Source organism: Notechis scutatus, chromosome 8 (assembly GCF_049901735.1).
Source record: "Notechis scutatus isolate UNSWTSFEM ecotype Mainland chromosome 8, rNotScu1.2, whole genome shotgun sequence".
In the NCBI taxonomy this organism is placed as follows: Eukaryota; Metazoa; Chordata; class Lepidosauria; order Squamata; family Elapidae; genus Notechis; species Notechis scutatus.
The window spans coordinates 17,423,174-17,439,063 of record NC_142016.1 but is presented as its reverse complement, the minus strand read 5'-3'; the positions used below and the strand labels follow the sequence as shown (position 1 = coordinate 17,439,063).

The following is a 15,890-nucleotide window of genomic DNA, read 5'->3' as shown; positions in this document are numbered from 1 at the left end:
TTCTCCTTGTATGATTGGAGCCTTGATGAGGCGAAGGAGTTTGTGTGGGTCCACGAGGCATTCAGCAAGCTAAGCATAATTTTCAAGAACAGCCTCCCCCCCCTCTGCCTGAAAAGTTTTCGATCAGTGTGTGCTATCTGCTCTGACATATGCCGGTGAAACATGGACATTAACCTCACAATCGACACAAAAGCTACGAGTGGCCTCAAAAGAGCCACGGAAAGATACATGCTCGGCATCACAAGACAAGCTAGAAAGACCTGCACATGGATTAGAGGACAAACAAAAGTATATGATATCATCAAGAGAGTAAAAGAATGGAAATGGAAATGGGTTGGTCACATAGCAAGAAGAACTGAGAGCAGGTGGACCAAGGCAGTCATAGAATGGATCCCACTTATTTTATTTATTGATTTGTTTATTTTGTCAAACAATTATTAGATAACAGGTATAAGTATAAACATGGTTATCAATATATGAAATGGATACAAATAAGAAAAATAAAAGAAACAATAGGACAGGGACGGTAGACATGTTTTGGTGCGCTTATGCATGCCCCCTACAGAACTCCTAGGAAATGGGTGAGGTCAATAGTAGACAGTCTAAGGTTAAAGTTTTTGGGGTTTGGGGAAGAAACCACAGGTAGAGTATTCCAGACATTGACCACTCTGTTGCTGAAGTCGTATTTCCTGCAATCAAGTTTGGTGCGGTTTATCTTTAGTTTGTATCTATTTAGTGCTCTTGTACTGTTTTGGTTGAAGCTGAAGTATACATTGATAGGTAGGACATTGCAATATATAATTTTATATACTATACTTAGATCGAACCAAAGGCAGCATAGTTCTAAGTTGTCTAGGTCTAAAATTTCAGGTCTGGTGGCATAAGGTATTCTACAACGGGCAGAGGAGTGGAGAACTCTTCTTGTGAAATATTTCTGGACTTTCTCAACTGTACTAATATCAGATATGTAATGTGGGTTCCAGACTGATGAGCTGTATTCAAGTATTGGTCCAGCAAATGTTTTATATGCTCTAGTTAGTAGAGTGATATTACCGGAGAAAAAGCTACGCAGGATTGATAAAAAGCATCCCCCAAAACACCTAAAACAAGATGGATCGACAACATCAGCAGGTATTGTGGGCCCAATTGGCAAAGGAAAGCTTAGGACCATATTGGTTGGAAACATGTGGAAGACGCCTTCATAAGAGCCGTGGTGGCACAGTGGTTTGAGTGCAGTACTGCAGGCTCCTTCTGCTGACTGCCAGCTGACTGCAATTTGGCAGTTCGAATCTCCCCAGGCTCAGGGTTGACTCAGCCTTCCACCCTTCCGAGGTGGGTAAAATGAAGACCCAGATTGTTGGGGGCAACAGGCTGACTCTGTAGATCGCTCAGAGAGGGCTGTAAAGCACTGTGAAGCTGTATATAAGTGCTATTGCAATCCTGCAGTGGATAGACAATGGCTAAAATGAGGATGGATGATGACATATTGTAATTAAGCATCTGTTATGAGAGGCATCCTCTCCTTAAAGAACCGGAAAGCCTCCAGTCAGAAGATAATAGACCACAGTACATGCTCACATTACCCAAAAACAGATTCCCTCCTTCCACTTACCAATTAATTTTTCTTAGGAGAAAATTTATGGAGATTTGATCATTTCATTGTCTTCTTTAATTGGCCCTAATTAAAACAGTTGGATTCGTATCAGATAACGACTTCAGTTGGACTTCAACCATAAAAAGTCCTTTATTCTGCGCTTCCTATCCTTGGGGTTCCTGCTGCAATCCCAGTCCATCCTTAAAACAGCAATAATATGTTACCGATGAGATGAAATCTCCTTAGAGCACGCTTGAGGGAAGAAGGAGGCACATGGCTGAAGTGTCTTTTTGCTTTGTCAAATGCCAAATGCCCACAGGAAAAGAGAGGAGGGTGGAAATGGATAGACAAACACATGGTTGCAAACATGTACAGGGGTGGGCTTCACAAATTTTAGCAATGGGTTCTCTGCCCGGTTGCTGGGTGGGCGTGGCTATGGTGGGCGTGGGCTGGTCAGCCTCCTGCATCACAGCAAGGGGGGGTGTTTTTGCCCTCCCCGGGCTCCCGAGGCTTTCCTCGAGCCTCCAAGAGGGCGAAAATGGCCTCCCTGGGCTCCGGAGGCTCTCTTGAAGTTGGAAACAGGCCCATTTCTGGCCTTCCTGAACTTCCGGGAGGCCCGTTTTTCACCCTCCCTGAGCCTCCACACACGCCCTGCACTTACCTGCATCCAAAACGGGCCACGTGGGGGCTCCTGGGAGGGGAGGGCTGGGTTGGGGCCAGCCAGGAGTGGGATTTGGGGGGTTCTCCAAACTGCACAGAATCTTAGTTAGGGGCTCTCCCGAACCCCTGCAAACCCCCAGCAGTCCCACCCCTGAATATGTGCACCGAAGAGGGGAAAGGATGCTAAATGGCCAAGGAACAGAAAACCTTGGTCCTTTTGGGGTCGTATTTCCTAGCGCCCTACTTTGCGCAGTCTACACTTGTTTGCTTCTGGATTTCCCCAAGTTGCAGTTCGGGTTCTTTAGGATCAACCCTTCCATACGAAGCCCTTGACTTCAATCCTTGCTTGCCCAGTTGCAGGAGTCCAGGGAAACGACAAGGTTTCTACTCAAAGGACTGGATTGCAACACGGAAGGAGGACAAATTCCTTGGCTGCAAGCATCAGTGTTGTTTTTCTGTTCAAAGAGACCCACTAGGATTGCATGGTTACACCTACCCTACTGGACACAACAGGTGTCCTGACACCATGCCCAGTTTGCAACAACTAAGAAGGAACAAGGAAATGGCAGGAAAGATTTCTGAGTAAGACGTCACAGGATTATGTGGGGAACAAAAGGAATGAGTATGTCTAAAAGGCTTGTTCCCTTAGAAAGAATATTACCTGTAGTAAGAGTTTGCTATAGAAAGCTTGTCAGCTGTTTGGAGACCTCTCACACAATTCCTGACTCTAAGCCTCTAGTAAGAAAGCAGCTGTGTTCCAAACTTAGTAAGGAACTTAGCATACGAAGAAACTTCTTTAATTCCAACAAGATCCTTTTTCATCTTCAAAAATTGCAATGCTATCCCAAGCTAGACTTCTGTAGAATGTTACACCTTTGTCTGCTTTTAGTCTTTTTTTTAAAAAAAAAATGTTCCAGCATAACCTGCAAAAAAAAAAAAAAAGCATAAACTGACTTTATAGTTGGTATGCAAATACAGAAAATTATTAGGGATGTATATACTGTATATGTATTGCAAAACAGCTTTTCATCTTATTGCCTATCAGGAAAGAATAGCTTTTCATTCATTAGCAGTCGAGATAAACTTTTATCTGCCTGTGTCATGTGTCAAGTCATTTGGAACACTAATGCAAAATAAATTCCACTTTCACAGACTTCCTTTTGGAAACGGCAACTCCACGACTTGAAGTGGGGTAATTAATGAGTAATTTTTGGAGCCTAAATGTTGGTAGAGGACAGGAAGGCCTGGAGGAACGTTATCTATGGAGTTGCAGTGGGTCGGACATGACTTCCCAACTAATAAGAAAAATGTTAGGTGAAAAAGATCAGTACAGATCCTGCAGGGATGTGGATCACTCTCTCTGTCTCTCTCCCTCTCCCTGTCTCTCTCTCTCTCTCCCTCTCCCCTCCCTCCCTCTGTCTCTTTTCTCCTACATGTAATCGTGGTTCATGCCCCAGAAAAAGGAATGGAAGGTTGTAGCCGGGTATTGAAATGCAAAATGTTGAGCATCCAGCTTTTTTGCACAGTCTATTCAGCTTTGCTCTGTGCCCTGACATAGCTTCCTGTCTACAGCACAGTGAAATCCCTAATCCACACTTTCAAAAGCAAAAGAGAGAGGAACAGGATGCAAGTAAGGTAGTGGTGATCAGCAAAGCCAGCGAGGAATAGATACAAATCAAATAATGCTACACAAGTCTGGGCTGCTAATAAAGATGTCAGCCTTGGAAGCCATATTTCACTTAGAAGCTTTGAGGCTGCCACATTTAGTGCCTGGGAATTTGGGAGGGGGGATTCATAGAGAGTTGGACTGTTGAATGTTCAACAACATTCTTTCTTAGAAGTTAAGGACATGTTGCCCTGCACCTGGAGGAGTGTCCAGGGGAATGTCTCCAGTTGGGGCAATGTTTGATTGGACCACGTGATGGACTGATGGATGCAGGGGATGGATCTTTGAATTTCTATGGGGAAGGGACAACCCGGGACTCTCAGATTCGGGTTTTCCCAGATGTGCCAATGTGACAACTCTCATAAAATGGAACTTTGAGAAAATGCCTGTCTCAGAGTTTATTGGTTTGGAGTTTGTTAGTTGGAATGCTGACGTTAGAAAAGACAAAGGCTCCCTTAAGTCAATTAAACTGATCAATGTTCGATGAAGGTGATCTCAAGTGCTATCACTGAAACAGAACATACCTAAGAGAAACCCTGAGATTCAGAAAAAGAGACACCGGGGGGAAAACCCTTCAAGTTGGAAAAAGCGACTTCTTTCTCTTTCAGAACAGAACAGAAGAAAATATTTTTGATTTCGAAGACTTTGATCCTTTGGCTCATGAAAGCAATGAACTGTGTTCCTTCCTTCACATGGAATGAAATCCAATATTTGTGGCATTGAATTCCTCTATTACTCCAAGCTCCCCGAAAACTTCTCATCCTATAATATCACACCCAAAACCGATTAGTCAAGGCCCAGGTTGGACTTTGGTGTGGAATTTACAATGGCCTCATAAAACTGAGGAAACGTGTTGGTCTTTATGAAATAAAACTGTTCAATACATGCAATAGAACAAGATATAGCTCATTAACTGGTAATAAATTAATAAAGTCCCAATAGGTCTGCTACCCAAGTTAAGACAAAGGCTTGAGAAAATGCTTCATGGACCTGTGTTCATGCTGACCTTCCTAATCTGCATTTATCTCCCCAACCTTCTTCCCCTGCTTTCTAAACATGCAGCCACCGGGTAGAACTGTCACAATATCTAAAGCTCCTTGAAAATCACCAAAGCCAACCCCTTTGCCTGCTTCTTCCTGGGATCTCCACAAGAACATCAATCCAACCGCCATCAAAAAAAAGTGTCCAGAACATAGGCCAGCCCTGTTAGGGAGATCTTATTCCTTGAACTCACATTCTGAGTCTCCAAGCAGAGGTAATATTGGGAATGGGCGTTGGTTCTTACCTGATACGCCCTTCTCGGCGAGCCGCGAGGAGCATCCAGAGACTGGGATATGCTTCCAGTCCTCTTCTTGCAGGCTGAGCTTTAGATGAGGAACGCTCCGCCCCTCACGTGACATCGCGGAGCGCCCCCCAGTTTTTAGATAACGAGAAGAGAGGTTATTAAATCTTTCTAATCTACTATTGGCTCCTTGGCTGAAGAAAGAGTCCCCACCAGACGGAGAAATTAGGTGGGGCTGGATGCTCCTCGCGGCTGCCGAGAAGGGGCGTATCAGGTAAGAACCAACGCCCATTCTCCTTCGAGCCGCCGGAGCATCCAGAGACTGGGACATACCAAAGCTGGGCTGTCCTACGGGTGGGACTCCGTCTGGTCCGAAGGCCCCTCCGGATCACTGATGACCCTCTGTAAGACCCGTCGGCCAAAGGAGGCCTCCGCTGAGGCGTACGAATCTATTCTGTAATGTCTGATAAACGGGGACGGGAGGTCCAGGTGGCCGCCCGACAAATATCGGCGATGGGGGCTTGCGTGGCCCAGGCCGCCGAGGTGGCTGCACTTCTGGTGGAATGGGCGGTTATCCCACCCGGAGCGGGCAGAGAATGGGAAAGGTAGCACCTCGCGATAGTAGCCCTGATCCAGCGACTGATGGTGGAAGGAGAAACCTTAAGCCCCATTGACCTGGGTTGAAAGGATAGGAAGAGGATTCCGACCTTCGCATGGATTGAGTGCGCTTAATATAAATACGCAAGGCCCTTCTAACATCTAGGGTGTGCCAGATGACCTCCCTGCCCTGGAGGGCCTGGGGCAGAAATTTGGTAAAATCAGTTCCTGTGACCTATGGAAGGGAGAGTTAACTTTGGGTAGAAAGGTAGGGTCGGGACGAAGGACCACCGGTCTGCGTGGAACACGCATAGATCGCTCCTGACTGACAGAGCTGCTAATTCCGAAACTCGACGAGCAGAAGTAATAGCTACTAGAAAAACTACCTTGAAAGTGAGAAACTGCAGGGATGACTCCCTCAAAGGCTCGAACGGGGACGTGTAAGAGAAACGAGGACCTTGTTGAGGTCCCATGTGGGGAACCTGTGAACGGTAGGAGGGCACAGGTTGGATGCGCCCTAAGGAAAGATCTAACCCTGGGGTGGTGAGAAAGGGAACCGTAGTTATCACAGGAGACCACGGTTGAGAGAGCAGAAACTTGCCGTCTCAGGGTGTTAGGTGCGAGCCCCTTGCGAAGACCCTCCTGAAGAAATTCCAGGATCTGTGCCACCGAGGGAGAGAGGGGATTAACCTGAGACCCGCTACACCACTTGCAGAACCCTTTCCAAGTGGCATCATAAATTCGTGTGGTGGAAGGACGCCTGGCGGCCAAAATAGTGTCTATGACTTGAGTTGAAAGTTTCTCAGAAGTCAGACGGATCCGCTCAACCTCCAGACGGCTAACTGGAGCCATTGAGGCTCCGGATGCAGAAGGGGCCCCTGAGAGAGGGAGACCTTGTCCGGGGGATCCTCCATGGGGGCGCTACTGATAAGATGCGGAGATCCGCAAACCACGGTCGCCTGGGCCAATAGGGAGCCACCAGGAGAAGTTCTGCCCTCTCCTGAATGAGTTTTTGAACTACTCTGGGAACTAACGGGAGCGGAGGGAAGGCATATAGGAGCCCTGGGGGCCATGGGCAACGCAGAGCGTTGTGATTCTCCGACCTGTGAGACGGATACCGGGAGAAGAACCGTGGAAGCTGAGTGTTGGTCGGGAAGCGAAGAGGTCCACCACCGGAAGGCCAATATTCTGGACGCTTCCTCGAAAAGGGATGGATGGAGACGCCATTCCGCCTGGTCCCACCGTGGCCCTGCTGAGCCAGTCCGCCTGAGTATTGTCTACTCCGGAGATGTGTTCGGCTTTTAAGGATAGGAGGTTGGATTCTGCCCAGCGGCAAAGGCGCTCGGCTTCCCTCATTAGCTGGATGGACTGGGTGCCCCTTGCCTGTTGATATGGGCCTTGGCCGTGACGTTGTCCGTGAGCACGAGAACGTGATGTTTGCGGATCTGAGGAAAGCTGCGAGGGCCAGAAGGACGGCGTGAAGCTCTAGCCAATTGATGCTGCACCCCCTGCTCGGTCAGCGACCATTTGCCCTGTGCAGAGATCGAGTCGAGATGAGCGCCCCAACCGGATAGGCTTGCGTCCGTAGTGACGGTGAGTCGTTGAGGTTCCGCGAAGAGGTGGCCTCTGTTGATGGCGGGATTGGTCCACCAGAGAAGAGACGTGAGGACCCTTGGAGGGACCCTGACTTTGACCCTCGAGTTGCTTCTTCCGGATCGTTGGAACGGGAGCAGGAACCATTGGAGGGATCTGCTGTGTAGACGGGCCCAGGGAATAATGGAGATGCATGATACCATTTTGCCCAACAATTTAGAGAGGTCCAACAAGGCCACCCTCCTTGAACGCCTGATCTGATTGACCAGGGCTTGAATGCTAAGGAACCTCTCCGGAGAGAGGAAAACTCTCTGTGACACCGAATCAATTATGGCCCCCAAGTGGTTAATTCGAGTAGAAGGGGTAAGTTGGCTCTTTGCCAATTGACTAGAAAACCGTGTGCCCGTAAGGCGGAGAGGGTGACCCTGGTATCCCTGACTGCCTGGGATTTGGACGGGAGAGAATAAGAATATCGTCCAAGTAGCAGTGGAGGCAGACGGAACGGTCCTGAGATGAGCCGCCAGGGCCGCCAGGACCTTGGTGAAGGTCCGGGGGCGAAGCCAGACCAAAGGGTAGGGCCACGTATTGATAATGAAGGTTATTATGGCAGAACCTGAGGAATTTGTAATGGGAGGGCCTGATTGGAATGTGGAGGTATGCCTCCGAAAGATCTATGGAAGATAGCCAGTCTCCCCGCCTGGTGCCTAAGAGAATTGATTGCAAGGTGTGCATCTTGAATCTACGCTGGATGAGGTGACGGTTGAGCCGTTTCAAGTCTAGGATGGCTCTCCAACCCCAGAGTGTTTGGGCACCACAAAGAGATGGGAGTAAAAACCCTTTCCCCTCTGGGCCGGAGGGACAGGTTGAATGGCCTGGATGTCAAGAAGATGATGGATGGCTGCATCCACTAGAGCCCGTTTGGAGGGATCCCTTGAGGAGGGGGATGGGATGAAACAATCAGGGGGGCGGACCTGAACTCCAGGGCGAGACCAAACCTGATTGTGTCCCTAACCCATGCATCGGAGGTGGATATGTCCCATTGGGCGGCGAAGTGGCTGAGGCGGCCGCCAATGGGGAGGAGGAAGAGGATCTACCTTCTACGGTAGGGCCTTCCTCCCGATCCCCGGAATGGTCTCTTGTAGCCGCCACCGCGTCTGGTTCTGTCACCCGGGTCCGAGCGGTCCTGAGACCGGAAGGAAGGAGGTCTAGGTATCTGGGCGGGAAGGGGGTTGGTAGAAGGGGCGGGGGAAGCTCCTCCGAAAGGGCTGGGGGCCCCTGGTCTCCGATCTTCGAAAAAGGGAGGGCAAATACTTTCTCTTACTGCGCCCTCGACCAGCAGTGGTTCCAAAGCTGGTCCAAATAGTTTGTCTCCCGTAATGGGAGCAGTGGCCAGCTTGACCTTATTCTTTACGTCCGCCTGCCAGTGTCTGAGCCATAGCATGCGGCGAGCCGTAACGTGCGACGTGATGGCCCTGGAAGAAAATTTTACCGACTGGTAAGTGGCGTCAGCCGAGAACTCGGCTGCAGCCACTAACTTCGCTATATCCTGGTGAGCTCTCAGATTGGAAGCAGGGATGTGGTCCTTGAGCTGACGTAGCCAGCGGATGGAAGACCTGGTGAAAAATGAGGCGGCCGTAGCCGATTTAATGGCCCAGGCGTCAGATAGGTGGGCCCTACGCAGCGCCAGCTCCGCCCGCCTGTCCTCAGGCTTTAAGGCCTCTAGGGCCTCACTAGGGGTAGAGGAAGAAGCTAGACCCACAATGGGGTCATCAACCTCCGGATATTCAGAAGGTTAGACAGAGCCGCATCGAGATTGAAGAATCTCTTGTCTTGGCTAGATGGAGCAGGAGGTGTCCCTGAGGAGGTAAGTTGCTTAGCAACCAGATCTACGAAGATGGGAGGGGATGGGATGACCTCGGCTTCCACCACTGGTTGGGTGAAAATGGAGTCTTCTGGGCCCTCTTGGACTGGGGGGTTCAGCAGGGGACTGGGGAAGAAGGCCAGATACATTCTTGGCCTTAAGGAGGAGGGACTTGAACATATGTGGTTTGAACAGTCCCCAAAGGTGGGTTGGTCGGGGAAGGACCTCGTCCTCCGACATCTCCCCTCCATGATGTCAGCCTCTAAGAGGGGTTCACTATAGCGGAGGATCCCATCCGGAATCCTCTTCCTCCTCCCTGAAATCCCCAAAGTCCCCTTCCTCCTCCATCTGGGCCCCAACCGGTGGAGGGCTATCCCTCTGAGAGAGTACCTGATCAGTTGGGGGACCGGTTGTGGAAGGGATCTGAGTGATAACGAATCGTGTTCAGAGGCTCATGGAGAGAAGCCTGATCTGGACACGTGTTGTAGTGCCTCTGCTATGCCCTGGCGGATGGCTGATTCCATCCAAGCCTTGATGTGAGGTGGAACCTCGGAGGTAGAGGGTTCATCCTGGCGCAGACCAGCGGCTGTAGGTGTAAAGGTGGCTTCGGGGTCCGTCTAGTCGGAGGTCCGGGGTCGGAAGACCCTGAAGCGAACTGCGCCTAGGTAGGGAAGAAGGGTCTGAGGGGAGAGGTAGAGCAGAGGTAGAAGGGGTTGGATGGGGAGGTATAGACGGCTCGAGCGGGACTCCTTGAACGCCGGTCGAACTCTTTTTCTAGCGCTTGTGGCGCCTCAAGGCGTCACGCTTGGGCGGCCTTGGAAGGTTCCTTGTCCTGTCTGGAGCCCTTAGGTTCCTTGTCCTGCCTGCGCAAGTAGTGGGACTTTGCTTTAGCCTTCAAAGAAGGACGTTTAGAGGGATTGTCGCTCTGCCATGTTAGGTAACAATACTAGCAAAGGCGGTTGGCTCGCCCAGAATAGGCCTGGATGAGGCCGGGTGAAGGTGGAGCTGGCCCTCTCCCCCTTTTGGAATTTGTAGTGTACAGAGATAACAGTAAGATATCTAAATAATATAGTATGTACAGGAAAAATAGATACTCTATTTGTAATTCCTTTGATTTCTTTTTTGTTTGTTCTTTCTATCTTTTCTCTTTTTTTTTTTTTTATCCAATATATATACAGGTTATCCGTAAATATCTATATATCTATGAAAAAAATTATTACTGTACAAAAACAGAAATTATTATTATTATTATTATTATTTTGCAAATATATTCCTTTTATTCTCGAACAGTAGCAGTAACTGGGTATCTCAGTACAGGCCGGATCAGTCAAATAAACGCCTGAGGCCTATGGTAGAAGAGAGGCCTCTGGCAGCAGGCCTCCAGACAAGAGAAAACAAAACCGGAGGGGGCTGCAACTTCACCCTAAACGGATCATGGAGGCCAACTAAGATAAAAGAGCGAGCCAGGTAGAAAGAAATGGGCAGCAAAGCTTTGACCCAAGGCCTGGGGCTCTAATTCACCGCAGCTAGAACCAGAAAAAGGCGCCCGACCACGAGGCGGAGCCAAAATGGCGACCGCGAGCTGAACCGGCCGGGGACGCCTTCGGACGGAAAAGGAGGGCTTTGCCGGTCAGCTCGGCACGCCTAGGGCCTTAGGGGCAATAACCCTCCCGGTCGGCGTTTGGGGTGGGGGGAATCCAGCAGTAAAATGAAAGGAAAAACAACGCGTGCCACGAGGCAACGCGGAGGCAGCGATGCGATCTGATAAGGATGGGGGCGCGCTAAACGGCGCTGAGCCCGCAGCTTGCCTCAGGGACGAGGGAAAATTTTCCCTTAAGTCCAGACCCTTTGCGCAGGAGGAGAAAGAAGGCAAACCTTATCAGAATGTGAAATAGGAAGGAAAACTGCGATCAGCCAAGGAGCTCTCTAACACACAGCCTGACTCTTCGAGGCTGAGCAAAAGACTGGGGAGGCGCTCCGCGATGTCACGTGAGGGGCGGAGCGTTTCCTCATCTAAAGCTCAGCCTGCAAGAAGAGGACTCGAAGCATATCCCAGTCTCTGGATGCTCCGAGCGGCTCAAGGAGAAAAGACTAATATGGGGCATAAAGTTTAGGGATAAAGTTCTCCCCTAGGGGAAAAAAAAAACAGTGATTGCCCAATCCTGACAGCCTTCTTTAATCAGTGAGTAAGAAAGGATGAACTCAAAAGTGTAAAACCAAAACTATTTGACAAATAGTCCTTCCCGGTTCAAACACATCATCCTTAAGGAATGAAAATTGCAAAATAAGAGATTTTTCACCCGCTGGAGCAGCGCCTGATCCATTTCTCCCTCCACTAGAAGAGAAACAAGATCTGAAGGACCCAGCTCCCAAAGGCTAGGCCAAGAGTACCCTTCTTATAATTTTTTTAATGATCATGTTTCTTTGATGGTATGCAATTCAATCTAATTCTTATGGAAAAAGCTGTTCTGCTTGGGATTTGGCTAATCCCCATAGGAATGTTTTAAGGTTACTCTTTCACTATGAAAGGCCTTTATTTCTGCTTGGCAAGACTTCCTAAACCATTGAGAGTGGGAGGAGGCAGGGAGATCAACTAAGTGGTAGCTGGGAAGTAACCTATGCATATACACTCATGGTCTGTATGTAGTTCATATCTCCAGCAGTTTTGTAGGGGGACATATTACTCTATGGTCATAAAAAATCGGGAGTCCTGTGGCATCTTTTCAAACTACTGTAATAGAGTTTATTAAAGGTTATTTATTAAAAACTACAGTTCCATGGCCCTGAAGTTAATGAAGTGAGCAGTTCACCAACCACTATGGCTTTTAATAAAATTTGTCAGTCTGAAAAGGTGCTGCCAGACTCCTTCTGATTTCTGTATGAGCTTGTGTAGATTAATAGCTGATTCATTCACTCTTTACCAATTGAATGCCAGTTTGAGTTGGTTGGTCATAGAATTCCGGTTTTATAAACATATTAGCAGTAATGACTATGAACAACATTATGACAAGGTTACAACAATGGTCAATTAGAATATCTGCAAGAAATAGCATCTGTCTCCTTTAGAATTCAAACGGATAGGCACTTGCCACATAACACCCCAGACTTAACAACTGTTGACCAGAAAGGCAAAAAAGTCTGAACAGTGGTGTGACAGAACCTGGAGACAGCAGAATACAAGATAAAAATCACAACTTGTCAAAGACCTGCAAATAGAAGTAGAATGACTGTGGCAAAAGAAAGCAAAGATAGTACCAATACATTTTGGCTGCAGTCCTAAGAAATTTGGAGCACCACTTGAATATCTTTGGCATTGAAAAAAAAACAGTCAATTGCAAAAAGCAAAAATTTTACTTGGAACAGCTTACATCCTGCAATGATCCCTTTTAACACCACCAAACAATATCTACCTATCCCAGGTCTTTTGAAAGGACTTGACAGGTAGTCCCAAAGGGTTTCCAAGGGTCGTCCCAAAGGGAGTGCAAATGACCAGATGACTGCAAGAAATATAAATCCTTCCATTCTCCATCATTCAGTCAGAACTGAGGAAGCTTCTTGGATGAGAAACGAAACTCTTCAAGGAAAAACAAAGCCCAGATGCCCCTTGAAAAAGCACCTTTGGGACAACCATGACTTGGATGACTGAACATCTCCAAAGACTCTACTTGATAGGTAGATAAAAATGCCAAATCCAGTCTGAGCATTTGGCTGATTGTGCAACTAACAATAATAATGATGATTTTGCAAACCCAAATGCTGCCCTCCCGTTGTTAAAAAAAGATATTCCCTACAATTCTGCCCCTACCAAGGAACTATTTCATACATCCAGCAGGCGAGAATGAAACCATCCAGTCTACCAACAAACAAGAAAGTAAAATACACAGGAAGCATTGTATAGATGTGCCTTAAATCCATATGTAATCAATAAATAAATGTAACAAAAGGTATATTTAATGATTTATAAAACATGTGAAGAGAAATAAGGGAAAAATTAATTATGGAGATTATATGTGTTTTTAAGGAAGTATGATATTTAATTGAAAAGAAGTGTTAAAGATGTTAAGATTTTAATGATTATTAATGATAGAACTGAACTGGAATGGAATGAGGGTTTATAATTACATATATTTACAATCTTTTTTTTAAAAGAATATAGTGTGTATTATAAGAATGTACCAAGCAGAATTCGATTGGAAGTTATGTATTGTGTATTATATTGAAGGTCATAAACTTAAGGTATATACCGTATTGAAGTTTAAATAAGAGTTGAATGGATGTAATTAAAAGATATAAAGGTGTCATACTCCAATTAGTAACTACAGGAGAAAATTTGTTTAATGAGAAAAGATAATATGAAATTGAAACAGAACAGACAAAAGTATAAATATAATGATTTGAATTGAGATGAGATAATCAAAACAAAATTGAGAAAATTAAAAGAGGGGAAAAACTATATAGAAAATGTAAAATAGTAAATGTAAAATTGAATGAATGAATGAATACAAAAAATGAATACAAAAAATACAAAAAATGAATACAAAATGTAAAATTTTGTATTCTATGGAATAGAATACAAAAAGGAGCATGAAATTGAGTTTTGTGTCTGTATAAAGAAGTTCAACCTGGGACCATGCTATTTTCAAAAAAGATGTTTTACTTGTATTTTGTATGTGTGAAAACCCAAATAAAACTTTATTTAAAAAAATCCATATGTAAACATATGGGTAAGAACTACATGCAAGAGTTGTAACAAGAACATGGATCTGTAAACTAGTGTAAATAGTGTTTCGGTTTAATTAACCTGTCCACATCTGTTTACAAATAACGGGGAAGAATAAACAGCATATAATTAATCCCTTAGAAAGTTGGTACATCAATATCTGCACCATTTGTAAAAATAACAACCGTTCCTGAGGATCTCTTCATCTACTGTAGATGAATTTTTTTATCTGCAATGAAGAAAACAGTTTCTACAAATAAAAAGTAATGTAGCTACTTTTAAGAGATGGGCAAATTGTCATTGAGACCTTAGTAAATATTATTTTGGGTTTACAGAAGACCTGAACCTCATGGGTTTTCACTGAGCTACATCCTAGACATTTATTCTTATAAAGCCCAGTCAGGTAATGCTAGTTATCCAGTAAAACATTTCCTTCAAAACATGCAGAAAACCCTTCTCTTCTTAAAACTAATAGTTTCGGTTTGAAAAGGAGGGGAGTTGTCATAGTATAAGGAGGAAATCTAGGGGAAGAATTGCTGATGATGGTCAAAATATTTATAAAAAAATCTCCATGCCTCTGTTGGAATCTGATTCCGAGGGGGAGGTTGAGCAGCTGACAGGGAGTGGGAGTGTGGCTCTGGTGGCTGTGGAGGAAACTGGGGAAGGGCACAGTCTGGCTGGGCATTCAGAGGAAGACCCAGGCCCACCCCCTCTTCATCCTAGGGCACGCAGGGAGGGACGGAGAAGGGAGCAACGTGAGTTACAGGGGAGAAAAGGGCCCTGATTTCCTTCATTAACTGCAGCTGGGAAAACAGGATTTAAAAAGGGCATTTGCGCACAGCACCTTGCTGGAAGCAAAGCATGAATTATCTTTGCTTGTCAAATCTTATCTGGGTTCTGGTGTCCTCCCAACTGTGTGTGTTTCATTATCTTTTGAAGTCTGCAATTCCTTATCCTGCCGGTCTCATTAATTGCTGCAGCATGATTTGTGTTGGTTTTCATTTATAATTTAGATGTACTTTGGGTTTGGACTGAATTTCTTCCTTTTAAAAACTGTCCTTGGGAGAGTTTTTTCTCCAGCTGATGATAACTGGACATTGGGGGCCAAGTTGGAGGAATTAAAGGGACTTTACCTACTTTTGTGACTTTGTTGCTTTTGTGCCACACCCCAGGTCATCACACATCCCAGCCAGCTTAAGATTGCAAAACCTGGAAAGTATATTGCTGTGGTTCCTTATGGCTGAACACAGAAGGGTCCAATTCTTAACTTACAGCTCTGCATTCATGTCTAAAGTTAGGTGCCTTCAGGGATACAGGGCAGCGCTTCCTGGAGTCCATATTGGGCAGAGAGACGGCCATGAATCTACCTTTCAGTTCACACCTGAAGAAGCAACTTGGCTCTTTAATTTGAGGACAGCATTTTTCCAAGTCTCCCATCAGTTCATTCAGAAATAAGAAGCGCTTCACATTAAGGATAAAGCAATACTGTACCCAAAACAAAAATAATAATACCTGAAATTGCTGCTCTTCAGAGAGAAACGGGACCTATCCAGCTTGTTAATTCCTCGGCTACGTGGCCACCTGAGAAATCTTTTTTAAAAAAATAATGTGCCAACATATATAAAAATATATACATTTATTTATTAAGCAAATGTATATGCCAGCCTGGCTCACATTAAGGGCAGCTTTGTTTATTCAGCAGAACAATGGTAAAACCTCATTTCCTGGAGTGCAGGATTTGTCTGATTCCAATTTCAATAGAGTTTCTGCCGTGAATCAGAGGACACTAAAAAGATGGGACAACTTAGAACTGGGGCACGCAGCCAGACTAACAACCCCCTAAGGCAGACCGGCAAAAGTTGGCATTTACTCAGAGTAATATATAGTCCTTTCGAGCCAATAGTATTCAGCCAATTT

At 46.0% G+C, this 15,890-nt stretch overlaps 1 protein-coding gene across 2 annotated transcripts in view; it reads right to left on the bottom strand.

The window, feature by feature from the left end:
* The window catches only part of LOC113419879 (beta-1,4-galactosyltransferase 3-like), a 36,443-nt gene that overhangs the window by 10,927 nt on the left and 9,626 nt on the right, over positions 1-15,890 (bottom strand). The window contains exon 2 of one of the 2 annotated variants that reach the window (XM_087970879.1): positions 15,486-15,563. The exons of the other annotated variant lie outside the window; for it this stretch is intronic. The gene's annotated coding sequence lies outside the window, so the exon portion shown is untranslated. The remainder of the gene's footprint in view (positions 1-15,485; positions 15,564-15,890) is intronic. 2 annotated transcript variants of the gene reach the window in all.